This window comes from Ranitomeya imitator, chromosome 3, assembly GCF_032444005.1.
Source record: "Ranitomeya imitator isolate aRanImi1 chromosome 3, aRanImi1.pri, whole genome shotgun sequence".
In the NCBI taxonomy this organism is placed as follows: domain Eukaryota; kingdom Metazoa; phylum Chordata; class Amphibia; order Anura; family Dendrobatidae; genus Ranitomeya; species Ranitomeya imitator.
This window is the reverse complement of record NC_091284.1, coordinates 427,923,737-427,944,197: the sequence shown is the minus strand read 5'-3', so window position 1 is coordinate 427,944,197 and position 20,461 is coordinate 427,923,737. Positions and strand designations below refer to the sequence as shown.

The following is a 20,461-nucleotide window of genomic DNA, read 5'->3' as shown; positions in this document are numbered from 1 at the left end:
TTAAGCGAGGCGATGAATGGAAAACTGCATTTAATACGCCCGAGGGCCATTTTGAGTATCTAGTAATGCCATTCGGACTTGCCAATGCTCCATCAGTGTTTCAGTCCTTTATGCATGACATCTTCCGAGAGTACCTGGATAAATTCCTGATTGTGTACTTGGATGACATTTTGATCTTCTCGGATGATTGGGAGTCTCATGTGAAGCAGGTCAGAACGGTGTTTCAGGTCCTGCGTGCTAATTCTTTGTTTGTGAAGGGATCAAAGTGTCTCTTTGGTGTTCAGAAGGTTTCATTTTTGGGGTTCATCTTTTCCCCTTCTACTATCGAGATGGACCCTGTTAAGGTCCAAGCCATCCATGATTGGACTCAGCCGACATCTCTGAAAAATCTGCAAAAGTTCCTGGGCTTTGCTAATTTTTATTGTCGCTTCATCTGCAATTTTTCTAGTATTGCTAAACCATTGACCGATTTGACCAAGAAGGGTGCTGATGTGGTCAATTGGTCTTCTGCTGCTGTGGAAGCTTTTCAAGAGTTGAAGCGTCGTTTTTCTTCTGCCCCTGTGTTGTGTCAACCAGATGTTTCGCTTCCGTTCCAGGTCGAGGTTGATGCTTCTGAGATTGGAGCAGGGGCTGTTTTGTGTTTTGTTCTATGTTTTTGGGTTATTGTCAGGTCACTGTAGGTGCTCTGACCTCAATGTCCATTGTGGTACTGAATTACCTTATCATGACACTATGGCTTCTGATAAGGTCCTCACAGTTCTTCTCTGTCCCCCATATAGGTTAGGACATAACCCGTATAACAGGTGACTCGAGCCTTTTTTCTAGGGTCTCTATCACGACCTGGGCTCTATGTGTCACTGTGCCTCCTGAGTGTAAGGCGGACAGGTAACTTGCAGTTCAGCTGTCCTGCCGGTTTCAGCTATGTCCCTTAGAGTCCGACACTGCCTCGGTCTTCCGGCTACCGGAATCTGCGTTAGCCAGGGAGGTAGCCAAATCACTGCTCTGCTCCCCTGGTGTCATTCTCCTGTGCCTTCTCTGTCCTGCACACTTTCCACAAGTTGTTCTTTCCTTCTAAGTTTCCTCTTTCCGCCAGGAGCTGCAGACCCCCACGTCTGCTCATCTATTCTCCTATTGTACCAGCTCCGCCTAACTGATGTTCCTCGACAAGCTCCCTTCTGGCAATCTCTCTCTAGCACATCTTTCTGCTTCCTTCCCCTCTGTCAGCAACTGAACTCTTTCCCTCCAGGCCAGAATGTATTTATACGGGAGTTTACCCTAAATCAGGTTTAGCGTTCCCCCTTCTGGCTTGGAGTGTGAACATGTGTGTATGTGATCACCTGGTGAAAGATATCCTTCATCGCTTCCAAGCGTGACATCACTCTCCCCGTGAGGAAAGCAATGCCACTGTGACGACCAGGACCTTGGGGCGTCACATACACATACAGCGGTTTTGTATACACATTATATATACACATACAGCTCTGCTGTATACACATTATATATACACATATAGCTCTGCTATATACACATACAGCTCTGCTGTATACACATTATATATACACATACTCTGCTGTATACACATTATATATACACATACAGCTCTGCTGTATACACATTATATATACACATACTCTGCTGTATACACATTATATATACACATACAGCTCTGCTGTATACACACATTATATTTACACATCAGCTCTGCTGTATACACACATTATACACATACAGCTCTGCTGCATACACATTATATATACACACACACAGCTCTGCTGCATACACATTATATATACACACACAGCTCTGCTGCATACACATTATATATATACACACATACATCTCTACTGCATACATATTATATATACACACATACAGCTCTGCTGTATACACATTATATACACACACACAGCTCTGCTGTAAACATATTATATGTACACATACAGCTCTGCTGCATACACATTATATGTACACATACAGCTCTGCTGCATACACATTATATATACACATACAGCTCTGCTGCATACACATTATATAAACACACATACAGGTCCTTCTCAAAAAATTAGCATATAGTGTTAAATTTCATTATTTACCATAATGTAATGATTACAATTAAACTTTCATATATTATAGATTCATTATCCACCAACTGAAATTTGTCAGGTCTTTTATTGTTTTAATACTGATGATTTTGGCATACAACTCCTGATAACCCAAAAAACCTGTCTCAATAAATTAGCATATTTCACCCATCCAATCAAATAAAAGTGTTTTTTAATAACAAACAAAAAAAACAACAAATAATAATGTTCAGTTATGCACTCAATACTTGGTCGGGAATCCTTTGGCAGAAATGACTGCTTCAATGCGGCGTGGCATGGAGGCAATCAGCCTGTGACACTGCTGAGATGTTATGGAGGCCCAGGATGCTTCAATAGCGGCCTTAAGCTCATCCAGAGTGTTGGGTCTTGCGTCTCTCAACTTTCTCTTCACAATATCCCACAGATTCTCTATGGGGTTCAGGTCAGGAGAGTTGGCAGGCCAATTGAGCACAGTAATACCATGGTCAGTAAACCATTTACCAGTGGTTTTGGCACTGTGAGCAGGTGCCAGGTCGTGCTGAAAAATGAAATCTTCATCTCCATAAAGCATTTCAGCCGATGGAAGCATGAAGTGCTCCAAAATCTCCTGATAGCTAGCTGCATTGACCCTGCCCTTGATGAAACACAGTGGACCAACACCAGCAGCTGACATGGCACCCCACACCATCACTGACTGTGGGTACTTGACACTGGACTTCAGGCATTTTGGCATTTCCTTCTCCCCAGTCTTCCTCCAGACTCTGGCACCTTGATTTCCGAATGACATGCAAAATTTGCTTTCATCAGAAAAAAGTACTTGGGACCACTTAGCAACAGTCCAGTGCTGCTTCTCTGTAGCCCAGGTCAGGCGCCTCTGCCGCTGTTTATGGTTCAAAAGTGGCTTTACCTGGGGAATGCGGCACCTGTAGCCCATTTCCTGCACACGCCTGTGCACGGTGGCTCTGGATGTTTCCACACCAGGTCTGGAATCGGTCCTTCTCCACAATCTTCCTCAGGGTCCGGTCTCCTCTTCTTGTTGTACAGCGTTTTCTGCCACATTGTTTCCTTCCAACAGACTTACCATTGAGGTGCCTTGATACAGCACTCTGGGAACAGCCTATTTGTTGAGAAATTTCTTTCTGGGTCTTACCCTCTTGCTTGAGGGTGTCAATGATGGCCTTCTTGACATCTGTCAGGTCGCTAGTCTTACCCATGATGGGGGTTTTGAGTAATGAACCAGGCAGGGAGTTTATAAAAGCCTCAGGTATCTTTTGCATGTGTTTAGAGTTAATTAGTTGATTCAGAAGATTAGGGTAATAGGTCGTTTAGAGAACCTTTTCTTGATATGCTAATTTATTGAGACAGGTTTTTTGGGTTATCAGGAGTTGTATGCCAAAATCATCAGTATTAAAACAATAAAAGACCTGACAAATTTCAGTTGGTGGATAATGAATCTATAATATATGAAAGTTTAATTGTAATCATTACATTATGGTAAATAATGAAATTTAACACTATATGCAAATTTTTTGAGAAGGACCTGTACATCTCTGCTGCATACATATTATAAACACACATACAGCTTTGCTGCATATACATTATATATACACATACAGCTCTGCTGCATACACATTATATGTACACATACATCTCTGCTGCATACACATTATATACACACATACAGCTCTGCTGCATACACATCTACTATATAATTGTCTAAGGGTCACTTCCGTCTGTCTTTCTGTCTGTCCTTCTGTCTGTCACGGATATTCATTGGTCGCGGCCTCTGTCAAGGAAATCCAAATCGCTGATTGGTCACGGCAAAACAGCCACGACCAATCAGCGACGGGCACAGTCCGGAAGAAAATGGCCGCTCCTTACTCCCTGCAGTCAGCGCCCGGCGCCCGCATACTCCCCTCCGGTCACCGCTCACACAGGGTTAATGCCGGCGGTAACGGACCGCGTTATGCCGCGGGTAACTCACTCCGTTACCGCCGCTATTAACCCTGAGTGACCAAGTTTTTACTACTGATGCTGCCTATGCAGTGTCAATAGTAAAAGGATCTAATGTTAAAAATAATAAAAAATCATTATATACTCACCTTCCGCCGCCTTTCCCGCTCCTCGCCACGCTCCGGTAACCGCTCCATGCAAGCTGCAAGATCCGGTGCCAACGATGGTATGGGAGACGGACCTGCCATGACGTCACAGTCATGTGACCGTGACCTCATCACAGGCCCTGCGCGAGAAGGACCTGCCATGACGTCACGGTCATGTGACCGCGACGTCATCACAGGTCCTGCGCGCCTGCGCCAGAAGGACCTGCCATGACGTCACGGTCATTTGATCGCGACGTCATCACACCCTGGGACCGGTAGCTGCCGACAGAACTACAAGGGGCCCTCGGATCGGAAGGTGAGTATGTTTATTTTTTTAACCTGTGATATACGTGGCTGGGCAATATACTACGTGGCTCTGTGCTGTATACTACGTCGCTGTGCAATATACTATGTCACTGGGCAATATACTACGTCACTGGGCAATATACTACGTAACTGGGCAATATACTACGTGGCTCTGTGTTGTATACTACGTCACTGGGCAATATACTACGTCACAGGGCAATATACTACGTGGCTGCGCAATATACTACGTCACTAGGCAATATACTACGTTGCTGCGCAATATACTACGTCACTAGGCAATATACTACGTAACTGGGCAATATAGTACGTGGCTGGGCAATATACTACGTCACTGGGCAATATACTACGTGGTTGGGCAATATACTACGTGGCTGGGCAATATACTACGTGGCTGCGCAATATACTACGTCACTAGGCAATATACTACGTAACTGGGCAATATACTACGTCACTGGGCAATATACTACGTGGCTGGGCAATATACTACGTGGCTGGGCAATATACTACGTGGCTGGGCAATATACTACATGGCTGGGCAATATACTACGTGGCTGGGCAATATACTACGTAACTGGGCAATATACTGCGTGGCTCTGTGCTGCATACTACGTCGCTGTGCAATATACTACGTGGCTCTGTGCTGTATACTACGTCACTGGGCAATATACTACGTCACTGGGCAATATACTACGTCACTGGGCAATATACTACGTGGCTCTGTGTTGTATACTACGTCACTGGGCAATATACTACGTCACAGGGCAATATACTACGTGGCTGCGCAATATACTACGTCACTAGGCAATATACTACGTTGCTGCGCAATATACTACGTCACTAGGCAATATACTACGTAACTGGGCAATATACCACGTGGCTGGGCAATATACTACGTCACTGGGCAATATACTACGTGGTTGGGCAATATACTACGTCACTGGGCAATATACGTCACTGGGCAATATACTATGTAGCTGGGCAATATACTACGTGTCTTGGCAATATACTATGTCACTGGGCAATATACTACGTAGCTGGGCAATATACTACGTGTCTTGGCAATATACTACGTCACTGGGCAATATACTACGTGACTGGGCAATATACTACGTAGCTGGGTAATATAATACGTGGCTGGGCAATATACTACGTGGACATGCATATTCTAGAATACCTGATGCGTTAGAATCGGGCCACCATCTAGTCTAGTTATATATACACACATACATCTCTGCTGCATACACATTATATATACACACATACAGCTCTGCTGTATTCACATTATATGTACACATACAGCTCTGCTGCATACACATATATATATATATATATATATATTGTAGCATGGCTAAAGGGTTTGTAGTCGATGGGAGGTATGTGCCACATAAGTGCCTGGTTGCTGTAATGTAGCCCGGAGTATTCCTTTCTTGCACATAATCTTGTATATGTGTTTCAGGACCTGTGGTAATGTCAGACCACATGGCTAATCATGTGATGGGTTACTGGGTGGGGTTAGCTCTTTATAAGACTGGCTAATCCTTTACACAGCAGAGATGTGTGGAGGTGAAACCCTCCTGAGTGTGTTACGGCTTCAGGACTGAGCCGGATGAACTGGACACTTGTTTTTCTTTACCTGAACCAAAGGCTATTTGTTTTCTGTTGTTTGCAACATGGTTTATGAAGCAATAAACCCAGTGAACTTTAACCCCTTCCCGACCTTTGACGCCACGTAGGCGTCATGAAAGTCGGTGCCATTCCGACCCATGACGCCTATGCGGCGTCATGGAAAGATCGCGTCCCTGCAGATCGGGTGAAAGGGTTAACTCCCATTTCACCCGATCTGCAGGGACAGGGGGAGTGGTAGTTTAGCCCAGGGGGGGTGGCTTCACCCCCTCGTGGCTACGATCGCTCTGATTGGCTGTTGAAAGTGAAACTGCCAATCAGAGCGATTTGTAATATTTCACCCATTATAACGGGTGAAATATTACAATCCAGCCATGGCCGATGCTGAAATATCATCGGCCATGGCTGGAAATACTAGTGTGCCCCCACCCCACCCCTCCGATCGCCCCCCCAGCCCTCCGATCTGGCCGGTACACTGCTCCGGCTCCCCTCCGTCCAGTGCTCCGCTCCCCCCCGTGCTCTTGTCCGCTCCCCCCGTGCTCCAATCACCCCCCCGTGCTCCAATCACCCCCCCTGCACTCCGATCCACCCCCCCCGGTGCTCTGTTCCACCCCCCCGTGCTCCATTCCAGCCCCCCCGTGCTCCGTTCCACGCCCCCCGTGCTCCGTTCCACCCCTCCCGCACTCCGATTCCCCCCCGTGCTCCGATCCCCCCCCCCGTGCTCCGATCCCCCCCCCCCCGTGGTCCCCCCCCACCCCATCATACTTACCGATCCAGCCGGGGTCCCGTCCGTCTTCTCCCTGGGCGCCGCCATCTTCCAAAATGGCGGGCGCATGCGCAGTGCGCCCGCCGAATCTGCCGGCCGGCAGATTCGTTCCAAAGTGCATTTTGATCACTGAGATATAATCTATCTCAGTGATCAAAATAAAAAAAATAATAAATGACCCCCCCCCTTTGTCACCCCCATAGGTAGGGACAATAAAAAAATAAAGAAATTTTTTTTTTCCACTAATGTTAGAATAGGGTTAGGGGTAGGGGTAGGGTTAGGGGTAGGGTTAGGGGTAGGGTTAGGGTTAGGGGTAGGGTTAGGGCTAGGGTTAGGGTTAGGGCTAGGGTTAGGGTTAGGGCTAGGGGTAGGGGTAGGGTTAGGGTTAGGGCTAGGGTTAGGGCTAGGGTTAGGTTTTCGGTATGTGCACACGTATTCTGGTCCTCTGCGGATTTTTCCGCTGCGGATTTGATAAATCCGCAGTGCTAAACCGCTGCGGATTTATGGCGGATTTACCGCGGTTTTTCTGCGCATTTCACTGCGGTTTTACAACTGCGATTTTCTATTTGAGCAGTTGTAAAACCGCTGCGGAATCCGCACAAAGAAGTGACATGCTGCGGAATGTAAACCGCTGCGTTTCCGTGCAGTTTTTCCGAAGCATGGGCACAGCGATTTTTGTTTCCCGTAGGTTTACATTGAACTGTAAACTCATGGGAAACTGCTGCGGATCCGCAGCGTTTTCCGCAGCGTGTGCACATACCTTTAGAATTAGGCTATGTGCACACGGTGCGGATTTGGCTGCGGATTCGCAGCAGTGTTCCATCAGGTTTACAGTACCATGTAAACATATGGAAACCAAATCCGCTGTGCCCATGGTGCAGAAAATACCACGCGGAAACGCTGCGTTGTATTTTCCGCAGCATGTCAATTCTTTGTGCGGATTCCACAGCGTTTTACACCTGTTCCTCAATAGGAATCCGCAGGTGAAATCCACACAAAAAACACTGGAAATCCGCGGAAAATCCGCAGGTAAAACGCAGTGCCTTTTACCCGCGGATTTTTCAAAAATGGTGCGAAAATATCTCACACGAATCCGCAACGTGGGCACATAGCCTTAGGGTTAGGGTTGGAATTAGGGTTGTGGTTATGGTTAGGGGTGTGTTGGGGTTAGGGTTGTGGTTAGGGGTGTGTTGCGGTTAGGGTTGTGTTTAGGGTTATGGCTACAGTTGGGATTAGGGTTAGGGGTGTGTTGGGGTTAGTGTTGGAGGTAGAATTGAGGGGTTACCACTGTTTAGGCACATCAGGGGTCTCCAAACGCAACATGGCGCCACCATTGATTCCAGCCAATCTCGTATTCAAAAAGTCAAATGGTGCTCCCTCACTTCCGAGCCCTGACGTGTGCCCAAACAGTGGTTTACCCCCACATATGGGGTACCAGCATACTCAGGACAAACTGCGCAACAATTACTGGGGTCCAATTTCTCCTGTTACCCTTGTGAATCAAAAAAAATGCTTGCTAAAACATAATTTTTGAGGAAAGAAAAATGATTTTTTATTTTCACGGCTCTGCGTTGTAAACGTCTGTGAAGCACTTGGGGGTTCAAAGTGCTCACCACATATCTAGATAAGTTCCTTGGGGGGTCTAATTTCTAAAATGGGGTCACTTGTGGGGGTTTCTACTGTTTAGGCACACCAGGGGCTCTGCAAACGCAACGTGACACCCGCAGACCATTCCATCAAAGTCTGCATTTCAAAAGTCACTACTTCCCTTCTGAGCCCCGACGTGTGCCCAAACAGTGGTTTACCCCCACTCATGGGGTATCAGCGTACTCAGGAGAAACTGGACAACAACTTTTGGGGTCCAATTTCTCCTGTAACCCTTGGGAAAATAAAAAATTCTGGGCTAAATAATTATTTTTGAGGAAAGAAAACGTATTTATTATTTTCACGGCTCTGCATTATAAACTTCTATGAAGCACTTGGGGGTTCAAAGTGCTCACCACACATCTAGATAAGTTCCTTTCGGGGTCTAGTTTCCAAAATGGGGTCACTTGTGGGGGGTTTCTACTGTTTAGGCACATCAGGGGCTCTGCAAACGCAACGTGACGCCCGCAGAGCATTCCATCAAAGTCTGCATTTCAAAATGTCACTACTTCAATTCCAAGCCCCGGCATGTGCCCAAACAGTAGTTTACCCCCACATATGGGGTATCACCATACTCAGGAGAAACTGGACAACAAATATTGGGGTCAAATTTCTCCTGTTACCCTTGGGAAAATTAAAAAATTCTGAGCTAAATAATTATTTTTGAGGAAAGAAAACGTATTTATTATTTTCACGGCTCTGCATTATAAACTTCTATGAAGCACTTGGGGGTTCAAAGTGCTCACCACACATCTAGATAAGTTCCTTTCGGGGTCTAGTTTCCAAAATGCGGTCACTTGTGGGGGGTTTCTACTGGTAAGCCACATCAGGGGCTCTGCAAACGCAACGTGACGCCCACAGAGCATTCCATCAAAGTCTGCATTTCAAAACGTCACTACTTCACTTCCGAGCCTCGGCATGTGCCCAAACAGTGGTTTACCCCCACATATGGGGTATCAGCGTACTCAGGAGAAACTGGACAACAACTTTTGGGGTCCAGTTTCTTCTGTAACCCTTGGGAAAATAAAAAATTCTGGGCTAAATAATTATTTTTGAGGAAAGAAAACGTATTTATTATTTTCACGGCTCTGCATTATAAACTTCTATGAAGCACTTGGGGGTTCAAAGTGCTCACCACACATCTAGATAAGTTCCTTTGGGGGTCTAGTTTCCAAAATGGGGTCACTTGTGGGGGGTTTCTACTGTTAAGCCACATCAGGGGCTCTGCAAACGCAACGTGACGCCCACAGGGCATTCCATCAAAGTCTGCATTTCAAAACGTCACTACTTCACTTCCGAGCCCCGGCATGTGCCCAAACAGTGATTTACCCCCACATATGGGGTATCAGCGTACTCAGGAGAAACTGGACAACAACTTTTCGGATCAAATTTCTCCTGTTACCCTTGGGAAAATAAAAAATTGCAGGCTAAAAGATCATTTTTGAGAAAATAATTTTTTTTTTTTTTCATGGCTCTGCGTTATAAACTTCTGTGAAGCACTTGGGGGTTCAAAGTCCTCACCACACATCTAGATTAGTTCCTTTGGGGGTCTAGTTTCCAAAATGGTGTCATTTCTGGGGGATCTCCAATGTTTAGGCACACAGGGGCTCTCCAAACGTGACATGGTGTCCGCTAATGATTGGAGCTAATTTTCCATTTAAAAAGCCAAATGGCGTGCCATCCCTTCCGAGCCCTGCCGTGCGCCCAAACAGTGGTTTACCCCCACATATTGGGTATCTGCGTACTCAGGACAAACAGGACAACAATATTTGGGGTCCAATTTCTCCTATTATCCTTGGCAAAATAGGAAATTCCAGGCTAAAAAATCATTTTTGAGGAAAGAAAAATTATTTTTTATTTTCATGGCTCTGCGTTATAAACTTCTGTGAAGCACCTGGGGGTTTAAAGTGCTCAATATGCATCTAGATAAGTTCCTTGGGGGGTCTAGTTTCCAAAATGGGGTCACTTGTGGGGGAGCTCCAATGTTTAGGCACACAGGGGCTCTCCAAACGCGACATGGTGTCCGCTAACAATTGGAGCTAATTTTCCATTCAAAAAGTCAAATGGCGCGCCTTCCCTTCCGAGCCCTGCCGAGTGCCCAAACAGTGGTTTACCCCCACATATGAGGTATCGACGTACTCGGGAGAAATTGCCCAACAAATTTTATGATCCATTTTACCCTACTGCCCATGTGAAAATGAAAAAATTGAGGCTAAAAGAATTTTTTTGTGAAAAAAAAGTACTTTTTCATTTTTACAGATCAATTTGTGAAGCACCTGAGGGTTTAAAGTGCTCACTAGGCATCTAAATAAGTTCCTTGGGGGGTCTAGTTTCCAAAATGGGGTCACTTGTGGGGGAGCGCCAATGTTTAGGCACACAGGAGCTCTCCAAACGCGACATGGTGTCCGCTAACGATGGAAATAATTTTTCATTCAAAAAGTCAAATGGCGCTCCTTCCCTTCCGAGCCTTACCATGTGCCCAAACAGTGGTTTACCCCCACATGTGAGGTATTGGTGTACTCAGGAGAAATTGCCCAACACATTTTAGGATCCATTTTATCCTGTTGCCCATGTGAAAATGAAAAAATTGAGGCGAAAAGAATTTTTTTGTGAAAAAAAAGTACTTTTTCATTTTTACAGATCAATTTGTGAAGCACCTGAGGGTTTAAAGTGCTCACTAGGCATCTAAATAAGTTCCTTGGGGGGTCTAGTTTCCAAAATGGGGTCACTTGTGGGGGAGCGCCAATGTTTAGGCACACAGGAGCTCTCCAAACGCGACATGGTGTCCGCTAAAGAGTGGAGCCAATTTTTGATTCAAAAAGTCAAATGGCGCTCCTTCCCTTCCAAGCCCTGCCGTGCGCCCAAACAGTGGTTTACCCCCACATATGAGGTATCAGCGTACTCAGGACAAATTGGACAACAACTTTCGTGGTTCAGTTTCTCCTTTTACCATTGGGAAAATAAAAAAATTGTTGCTAAAAGATAATTTTTGTGACTAAAAAGTTAAATGTTCATTTTTTCCTTCCATGTTGCTTCTGCTGCTGTGAAGCACCTGAAGGGTTAATAAACTTCTTGAATGTGGTTTTGAGTACCTTGAGGGGTGCAGTTTTTAGAATGGTGTCACTTTTGGGTATTTTCAGCCATATAGACCCCTCAAACTGACTTCAAATGTGAGGTGGTCCCTAAAAAAAATGGTTTTGTAAATTTCGTTGTAAAAATGACAAATCGCTGGTCAAATTTTAACCCTTATAACTTCCTAACAAAAAAAAATTTTGTTTCCAAAATTGTGCTGATGTAAAGTAAACATGTGGGAAATGTTATTTATTAACTATTTTGTGTCACATATCTCTCTGGTTTAACAGAATAAAAATTCAAAATGTGAAAATTGCGAAATTTTCAAAATTTTCGCCAAATTTCCGTTTTTATCACAAATAAACACAGAATTTATTGACCTAAATTTACCACTAACATGAAGCCCAATATGTCACGAAAAAACAATCTCAGAACCGCTAGGATCCGTTGAAGCGTTCCTGAGTTATTACCTCATAAAGGGACACTGGTCAGAATTGCAAAAAACGGCAAGGTCTTTAAGGTCAAAATAGGCTGGGTCATGAAGGGGTTAAAGGAACACGTCTCCTGAGTGTCAGCCGTCGCAGCTGAGTGAGTGAAATCCTTACAATTGGTGGAGACGTGCGAGCAGCGTTCCCAGCGGAGACGTGAGTTTATTTTGAATGTCCTGGGTCAAGGCTGTTGCAAGCCAGCAAGCATTGCCGGAGAAAATGGAGGACCTGCTGAAACAATTGGTCCAGATGCAGTCACAGCAGGAGAAAAGGCAGCAAGAGACCAACAGGCTGTTGATGCAGCAGATACAACAGAGCCAGCAGGAGCAACGGCAGCAGATGCAACAAAGCCAGCAAGAGCAACGGCAGCAGTTACAACAGAGCCAGCAGCAGATGCAGCAGAGCCAGCAGGAGCAACGGCAGCAGATGCAGCAGAGCCAGCAGGAGCATCAGCAGCAGATGCAGCTTCTGGCAACCGCCATCCAGGGCAAGGCGAGCGCCCCAACCCCAGGTTTGGCTGATGACACCCACGTCCGGAAAACGGTAAGACGCGCGTTGCAGAAAATGACTCCCGGGGATATTGTTGAGGCCTTCCTGACGGTGTTTGAGAGGGTCGCTGAGAGGGAAAAACTTCCGCCAGAGCAGTGGGCAGAGGTACTTGCGCCATACCTGACGGGAGAACCCCAGAAGGCGTACTATGATTTGACCTTGCAGGATGCCAAAGAGTATCACAAATTGAAAGCCGAGATTCTCGCACGTTTGGGGGTAACACTGACTGTCAGGGCACAGCGAGTTCACTCCTGGGGCTATCACCGGGACAAACCACCTCGTTCCCAAATGTTTGATCTGTTGCACCTGGTCCAGAAATGGCTGCAGCCAGAATCCTCTGCGCCTGCACAGATGGTAGAACGGGTGATGATGGATCGGTTTGTCCATTCCCTCCCGAGGCCTATACAGTCTTGGGTTGCCCAGGGTGATCCCCAGAATGCCGACGAGCTGATCGGACTGGTTGAGAGGTACCAAGGGTTGGAAGGCTCCTTCGGGAGGCAGCCCATACCGTACTGGGGATCCCAGAAGGCAGCTGAGTCCCAAAAAGGGGTGGTGCGTCCAAGGTCACAAAGGGCGGGGGAGGTGGTGCCCAAGGTCCCCACGGGTGATATTATTTGTTGGAGGTGCCACAAGCCAGGACATATAGCTGCCCGTTGTTCCCAAACCACTGAGCAGATGGACTGCAGCATGGGACGCCGTTGTTCATACTATGCGTATCCAGCTTGCAGTGTGAACTCTCCGCCCAACGAGGGACCTCAAGCATGTCCCGTGAAGGTGAACGGTCAAGCAGTAACGGCACTGTTAGACTCGGGGAGCCTAGTGACCCTGGTGAGGGCCACTTTTCCTCTCCACCTGCTCCCGGGAAAGAAGGTCGGAGTGCGGTGCATACATGGTGATGCAAAGGACTACCCTGTGGCCAGTGTGAACATTGAAACGACATGTGGCACGGAGTCCCACATAGTCGGCGTCGTTCAGGACTTGTTGCACCCTATAATTATTGGCCGGGATTTCTGTTTGTTTTGGGATTTGTGGGGGAAAGGTTCTGAGCTCCCTAGCAAGAGTAGGGAACCAGTGAACCCGAGAAGGGTGGTGCCACACCCCGAGTCAGACAGATTTCCTTTTTGTGTCCTGGCTGGAGATGAGGAGGAAGTGTCCCCTGCATCTGACATTCTGGAGTTAGAGGTATCCGGTGAAAATTTTGGGACTGCCCAACATAGGGACCCCACTCTGAGGGAAGCCTTTAATAATGTCACAGTTATTGACGGGGTGGTACAGGAGCCGGGGGCAGACACAAGATTTCCCCATTTTCTAATGAGCAGGGAGTTGTTGTACCGGGTCACGAAAATAAGGGAGGAGTTGGTAGAGCAGTTGGTAGTGCCGGGTCCATATAGACGGAAGGTGTTGGACATGGCCCATTCACACATCTTGGGTGGACACCTAGGGGTGGAAAAAACGCAGGAACGGGTTGTGCAGAGGTTCTATTGGCCTGGGTGCCACCGGGAAATAGTGAACTATTGCAGGTCCTGCCCTACATGTCAGCTAACTGCTCCCACTCCTCATTTCCGGAACCCCCTTGTGCCACTGCCCATTATTGAGGTGCCATTCGAGAGAATTGCCATGGACTTGGTCGGTCCCTTAGTTAAATCAGCCCGGGGCCATCAGTATATATTAGTCATCCTGGACTACGCCACACGCTATCCTGAGGCAATTCCCTTGAGAAATTCTTCTTCAAAGAGTATAGCTCGCGAGTTGGTCCATGTCTTTTCCCGGACAGGTCTGCCGAAGGAGATCCTGACTGACCAGGGGACACCTTTCATGAGCAAGGTGATGAGGGAACTATGCAAAGCCCTGAAAATCTCCCAGTTGAGGACCTCGGTGTACCATCCCCAGTCAGATGGCCTTGTTGAGAGATTTAACAAGACACTGAAGAGCATGCTGAGAAAAGCTATAGAGAAAGACGGTAGAGACTGGGATTGTCTCTTACCCTATTTGATGTTTTCCATTCGTGAAGTTCCACAGGCCTCCACAGGTTTCTCACCGTTTGAGCTTCTGTATGGCCGACATCCACGAGGACTCCTGGATATAGCCAAGGAAACCTGGGAAGCCGAAGTCACGCCCCACAGAAGCGTCATTGAGCATGTGGCCCTGATGCAGCAGAGGATTGCAAAGGTGATGCCTATCGTGAAAGAACACCTTCTCCAAGCACAAGAAGCTCAGGCCAGGGTCTACAACCGGTCTGCAAGAGTGAGGCAATTCAATCCGGGAGACCGAGTTCTTGTGTTAGTTCCGACAGTGGAAAGCAAGTTCTTGGCCAAATGGCAAGGGCCATATGAGGTTGTCGAGAAACTTGGTGAAGTAAACTATAAAATTCACCAACCAGGAAGACGGAAACCATTCCAAGTATACCATGTCAACCTTATCAAGCCGTGGCAAGATAGAGAGCCGACAGTAACTCCATCGTTGTTAAGCAACCCAGAAGATGAGGTTGGAGCGGTTACTATAGCGGAGACGCTATCGGAGTCCCAGAAACAGCAATGCCGGGAGTTACTCCAGAAAAACAGGGACCTGTTTTCCGAGTTGCCTGGGTACATGAAGGTCATAGAGCATGAGGTCCTGACAGAGCCCCATGTGCGCGTGAACATGAAGCCCTATAGAATTCCTGAGGCCCGTCGAGAAATAGTCTCCAAGGAAGTGGAGCGTATGTTGAAGCTTGGAGTCATTGAGGAATCCAAGAGCGGTTGGTCGAGCCCAATTGTCCTGGTCCCAAAACCTGATGGGGAGTGGAGATTTTGCAACGACTATAGAAAGTTGAATGAGGTCTCCAAGTTCGACGCATATCCCATGCCCCGAGTTGATGAGCTCATCGAAAGGCTTGGGCCCGCCAGGTACATAACCACCTTGGATTTGACGAAGGGGTATTGGCAGATCCCCATGGCACAGGAAGCCAAGGAGAAGACGGCGTTTTCTACACCAGATGGATGCTTCCAGTATGTCCGGATGCCATTTGGCCTACAGGGAGCTCCGGCCACCTTCCAAAGGGCTATGGATAGAGTCCTTGCACCCCACAAGGCATACGCTGCTGCGTACCTAGATGATATCGTCATCTTTAGCCCGGACTGGGAGAGTCATCTGGAGAAAGTCCAAGCGGTGTTTGATGCTATAAGAGAGGCCGGATTTACAATAAACCCGAAGAAGTGTGCATTGGGTAAAGAAGAAGCTAAGTACCTTGGATACATAGTGGGTCATGGAGAAATAAAACCCCAAATCAGTAAAGTGGAGGCAATTCAAACATGGCCAAAACCAGTTTCCAAGAAGCAAGTTAAAGCCTTCCTGGGAATCGTGGGATATTACAGGAGGTTCATCCCAAACTTCTCCACAATGGCGGCGCCTCTGACTGACCTGCTAAAAGGGACAAAATCAGTAATGGTTAAGTGGTCCGAAGAAACAGATTCAGCCTTCCAAGAAATGAAAGAGGCTTTATGTAAGCAACCCGTTCTGATGGCCCCAAACTTCAAGAAAGAGTTTATTCTTCAGACAGATGCCTCAGATGTTGGGGTGGGAGCAGTCCTTTCCCAAGAACTACATGGGGAGGAGCATCCTGTTCTCTATCTGAGTAGGAAGCTGTCCTCATCTGAAAAGAACTACTCAGTCGTTGAGAAGGAGTGCTTGGCCATAAAATGGGCAGTGGACACATTACGGTACTATCTGCTGGGACGTAAATTTAGACTGGTATCTGACCATGCCCCGCTTAGGTGGATGAGAGAAACGAAAGGAAGAAATGCTAGAGTCACCCGTTGGTTCTTAGCCCTGCAGGACTTCAGTTTCCATGTGGAACATAGGGCCGGAAAGCTGCACGGTAATGCGGATGCCCTATGGAGAATCCCTTGTTTAGTGGGGGAAAGTGCCAAGCCCCACGGCTTTAGGCAGAGGGGGGAGGTATGTAGCATGGCTAAAGGGTTTGTAGTCGATGGGAGGTATGTGCCACATAAGTGCCTGGTTGCTGTAATGTAGCCCGGAGTATTCCTTTCTTGCACATAATCTTGTATATGTGTTTCAGGACCTGTGGTAATGTCAGACCACATGGCTAATCATGTGATGGGTTACTGGGTGGGGTTAGCTCTTTATAAGACTGGCTAATCCTTTACACAGCAGAGATGTGTGGAGGTGAAACCCTCCTGAGTGTGTTACGGCTTCAGGACTGAGCCGGATGAACTGGACACTTGTTTTTCTTTACCTGAACCAAAGGCTATTTGTTTTCTGTTGTTTGCAACATGGTTTATGAAGCAATAAACCCAGTGAACTTTAAAGGAACACGTCTCCTGAGTGTCAGCCGTCGCAGCTGAGTGAGTGAAATCCTTACAATATATACACGTACAACTCTGCTGTAAACATATTATATGTACACATACATCTCTGCTGCATACACATTATATACACACATACAGCAAACATATTATATGTACACATACACTCTGCTGCATACACATTATATATACACATACATCTCTGCTGCATACACATTATATATACACACATACAGCTCTGCTGCATACACATTATATATACGACACATACATCTCTGCTGCATACACATTATATACACACATACAGCAAACATATTATATGTACACATACACTCTGCTGCATACACATTATATATACACATACATCTCTGCTGCATACACATTATATATACACACATACATCTCTGCTGCATACACATTATATATACACACATACAGCTCTGCTGTATACACATTATATGTACACATACATCTCTGCTGCATACACATTATATACACACATACAGCTTTGCGGCATACACATTATATACACACATACAGCTCTGCTGCATACACATTATATATACACACATACAGCTCTGCTGTATACACATTATATACACACATACAGCTCTGCTGCATACACATTATATATACACACATACAGCTCTGCTGTATACACATTATATATACACACATACAGCTCTGCTGCATACACATTATATATACACACATACAGCTCTGCTGCATACACATTATATATACACACATACAGCTCTGCTGTATACACATTATATATACACACATACAGCTCTGCTGCATACACATTATATACACACATACAGCTCTGCTGCATACACATTATATGTACACATACAGTTATATGAAAAAGTTTGGGCACCCCTATTAATCTTAAGCTTAATGTTTTATAAAAATAGTTTTTTTTGCAACAGCTATTTCAGTTTCATATATATATTTCATATAGTTTCATACTGTTGGACACTGTAATGTTTCTGCCTTGAAATGAGGTTTATTGTACTAACAGAAAATGTGCAATCTGCATTCAAACAAAATTTGACAGGTGCATAAGTATGGGCACCCTTATCATTTTCTTGTTTTAAATACTCCTACCTACTTTTTACTGACTTACTAAAGCACTTTTTTTGTTTTCTAACCTCTGAGCTTTGAACTTCATAGCCAGGTGTATGCAATCATGAGAAAAGCTACTTAAAGTGGCCACTTAATAATCTTTATTTTTATATAGCGCTAACATATTCCGCAGCGCTTTACAGTTTTGCAAGTTGTTCTCCTGTTTGAATCTCTTCTGAAGAGTGGCATCATGGGCTCCTCAAAACAAAGGTCTAATGATCTGAAAACAAAGATTATTCAACATAGTTGTTCGGGGGAAGGATACAAAAAGCTGTCTCAGAGATTTAACCTGTCAATTTCCACTGTGAGGAACAAAGTAAGGAAATGGAAGAACACAGGTACAGTTCTTGTTAAGGCCAGAAGTGGCAGGCCAAGAAAAACATCAGAAAGGCAGAGAAGAAGAATGGTGAGATCAGTCAAGGACAATCCTCAGACCACCTCCAGAGAGCTGCAGCATCAACTTGCTGCAGATGGTGTCACTGTGCATCAGTCAACTATACAACGAACTTTGCACAAGGAGAAGCTGTATGGGAGAGTGATGCGAAAGAAGCCGTTTCTGCAAGCACGCCACAAACAGAGTCGGCTGAGGTATGCAAAAGCACATTTGGAGAAGCCAATTTCTTTTTGGAAGAAGGTCCTGTGGACTGATGAAACCAAGATTGAGTTGTTTGGTCATACAAAAAGGCATTATGCATGGCGGCCAAAAAACACAGCATTCCAAGAAAAACACTTGCTACCCATAGTAAAATTTGGTGGAGGTTCCATCATGCTTTGGGGCTGTGTGGCCAATGCCGGCACCGGGAATCTTGTTAAAGTTGAGGGACGCATGGATTCCTCTCAGTATCAGCAGATTCTTGACAATAATGTTCATGAATCAGTGACAAAGTTGAAGTTACGCAGGGGATGGATCTTTCAGCAAGACAATGATCCAAAACACCGCTCCAAATCTACTCAGGCATTCATGCAGAGGAACAATTACACTGTTCTGGAATGGCCACCCAGTCCCCAGACCTGAATATCATTGAACATCTGTGGGATCATTTGAAGAGGGCTGTCCATGCTCGGCGACCATCAAACTTAACTGAACTGGAATTGTTTTGTAAAGAGGAATGGTCAAAAATACCTTCATCCAGTTATATGAAAAAGTTTGGGCACCCCTACTAATCTTAAGCTTATATATATATATATATATCTCTGCTGCCTACACATTATATACACACATACAGCTCTGCTGCATACACATTATATATACACACATACAGCTGTGCTGCATACACATTATATATACACACATACAGCTCTGCTGCATACACATTATATATACACACATACAGCTCTGCTGCATACACATTATATATACACACATACAGCTCTGCTGCATACACATTATATATACGACACATACAGCTCTGCTGCATACACATTATATACACACATACAGCAAACATATTATATGTACACATACACTCTGCTGCATACACATTATATATACACATACATCTCTGCTGCATACACATTATATATACACACATACATCTCTGCTGCATACACATTATATATACACACATACAGCTCTGCTGTATACACATTATATGTACACATACATCTCTGCTGCATACACATTATATACACACATACAGCTTTGCGGCATACACATTATATACACACATACAGCTCTGCTGCATACACATTATATATACACACATACAGCTCTGCTGTATACACATTATATACACACATACAGCTCTGCTGCATACACATTATATATACACACATACAGCTCTGCTGTATACACATTATATATACACACATACAGCTCTGCTGCATACACATTATATATACACACATACAGCTCTGCTGCATACACATTATATATACACACATACAGCTCTGCTGTATACACATTATATATACACACATACAGCTCTGCTGCATACACATTATATACACACATACAGCTCTGCTGCATACACATTATATGTACACATACAGTTATATGAAAAAGTTTGGGCACCCCTATTAATCTTAAGCTTAATGTTTTATAAAAATAGTTTTTTTGCAACAGCTATTTCAGTTTCATATATATATTTCATATAGTTTCATACTGTTGGACACTGTAATGTTTCTGCCTTGAAATGAGGTTTATTGTACTAACAGAAAATGTGCAATCTGCATTCAAACAAAATTTGACAGGTGCATAAGTATGGGCACCCTTATCATTTTCTTGTTTTAAATACTCCTACCTACTTTTTACTGACTTACTAAAGCACTTTTTTTGTTTTCTAACCTCTGAGCTTTGAACTTCATAGCCAGGTGTATGCAATCATGAGAAAAGCTACTTAAAGTGGCCACTTAATAATCTTTATTTTTATATAGCGCT

The 20,461-nt window shown here is 45.2% G+C and overlaps 1 protein-coding gene across 2 annotated transcripts in view; it reads left to right on the top strand.

Annotated features, from left to right (window-relative positions):
* Positions 1 to 16,792: 16,792 nt before the first annotated feature.
* The window catches only part of RAD51D (RAD51 paralog D), an 83,080-nt gene continuing 79,411 nt past the window's right edge, over positions 16,793 to 20,461 (top strand). The window contains exon 1 of one of the 2 annotated variants that reach the window (XM_069757256.1): positions 16,793 to 16,992. The gene's annotated coding sequence lies outside the window, so the exon portion shown is untranslated. The remainder of the gene's footprint in view (positions 16,993 to 20,461) is intronic. The other variant, XM_069757252.1, reaches the window with a different exon arrangement.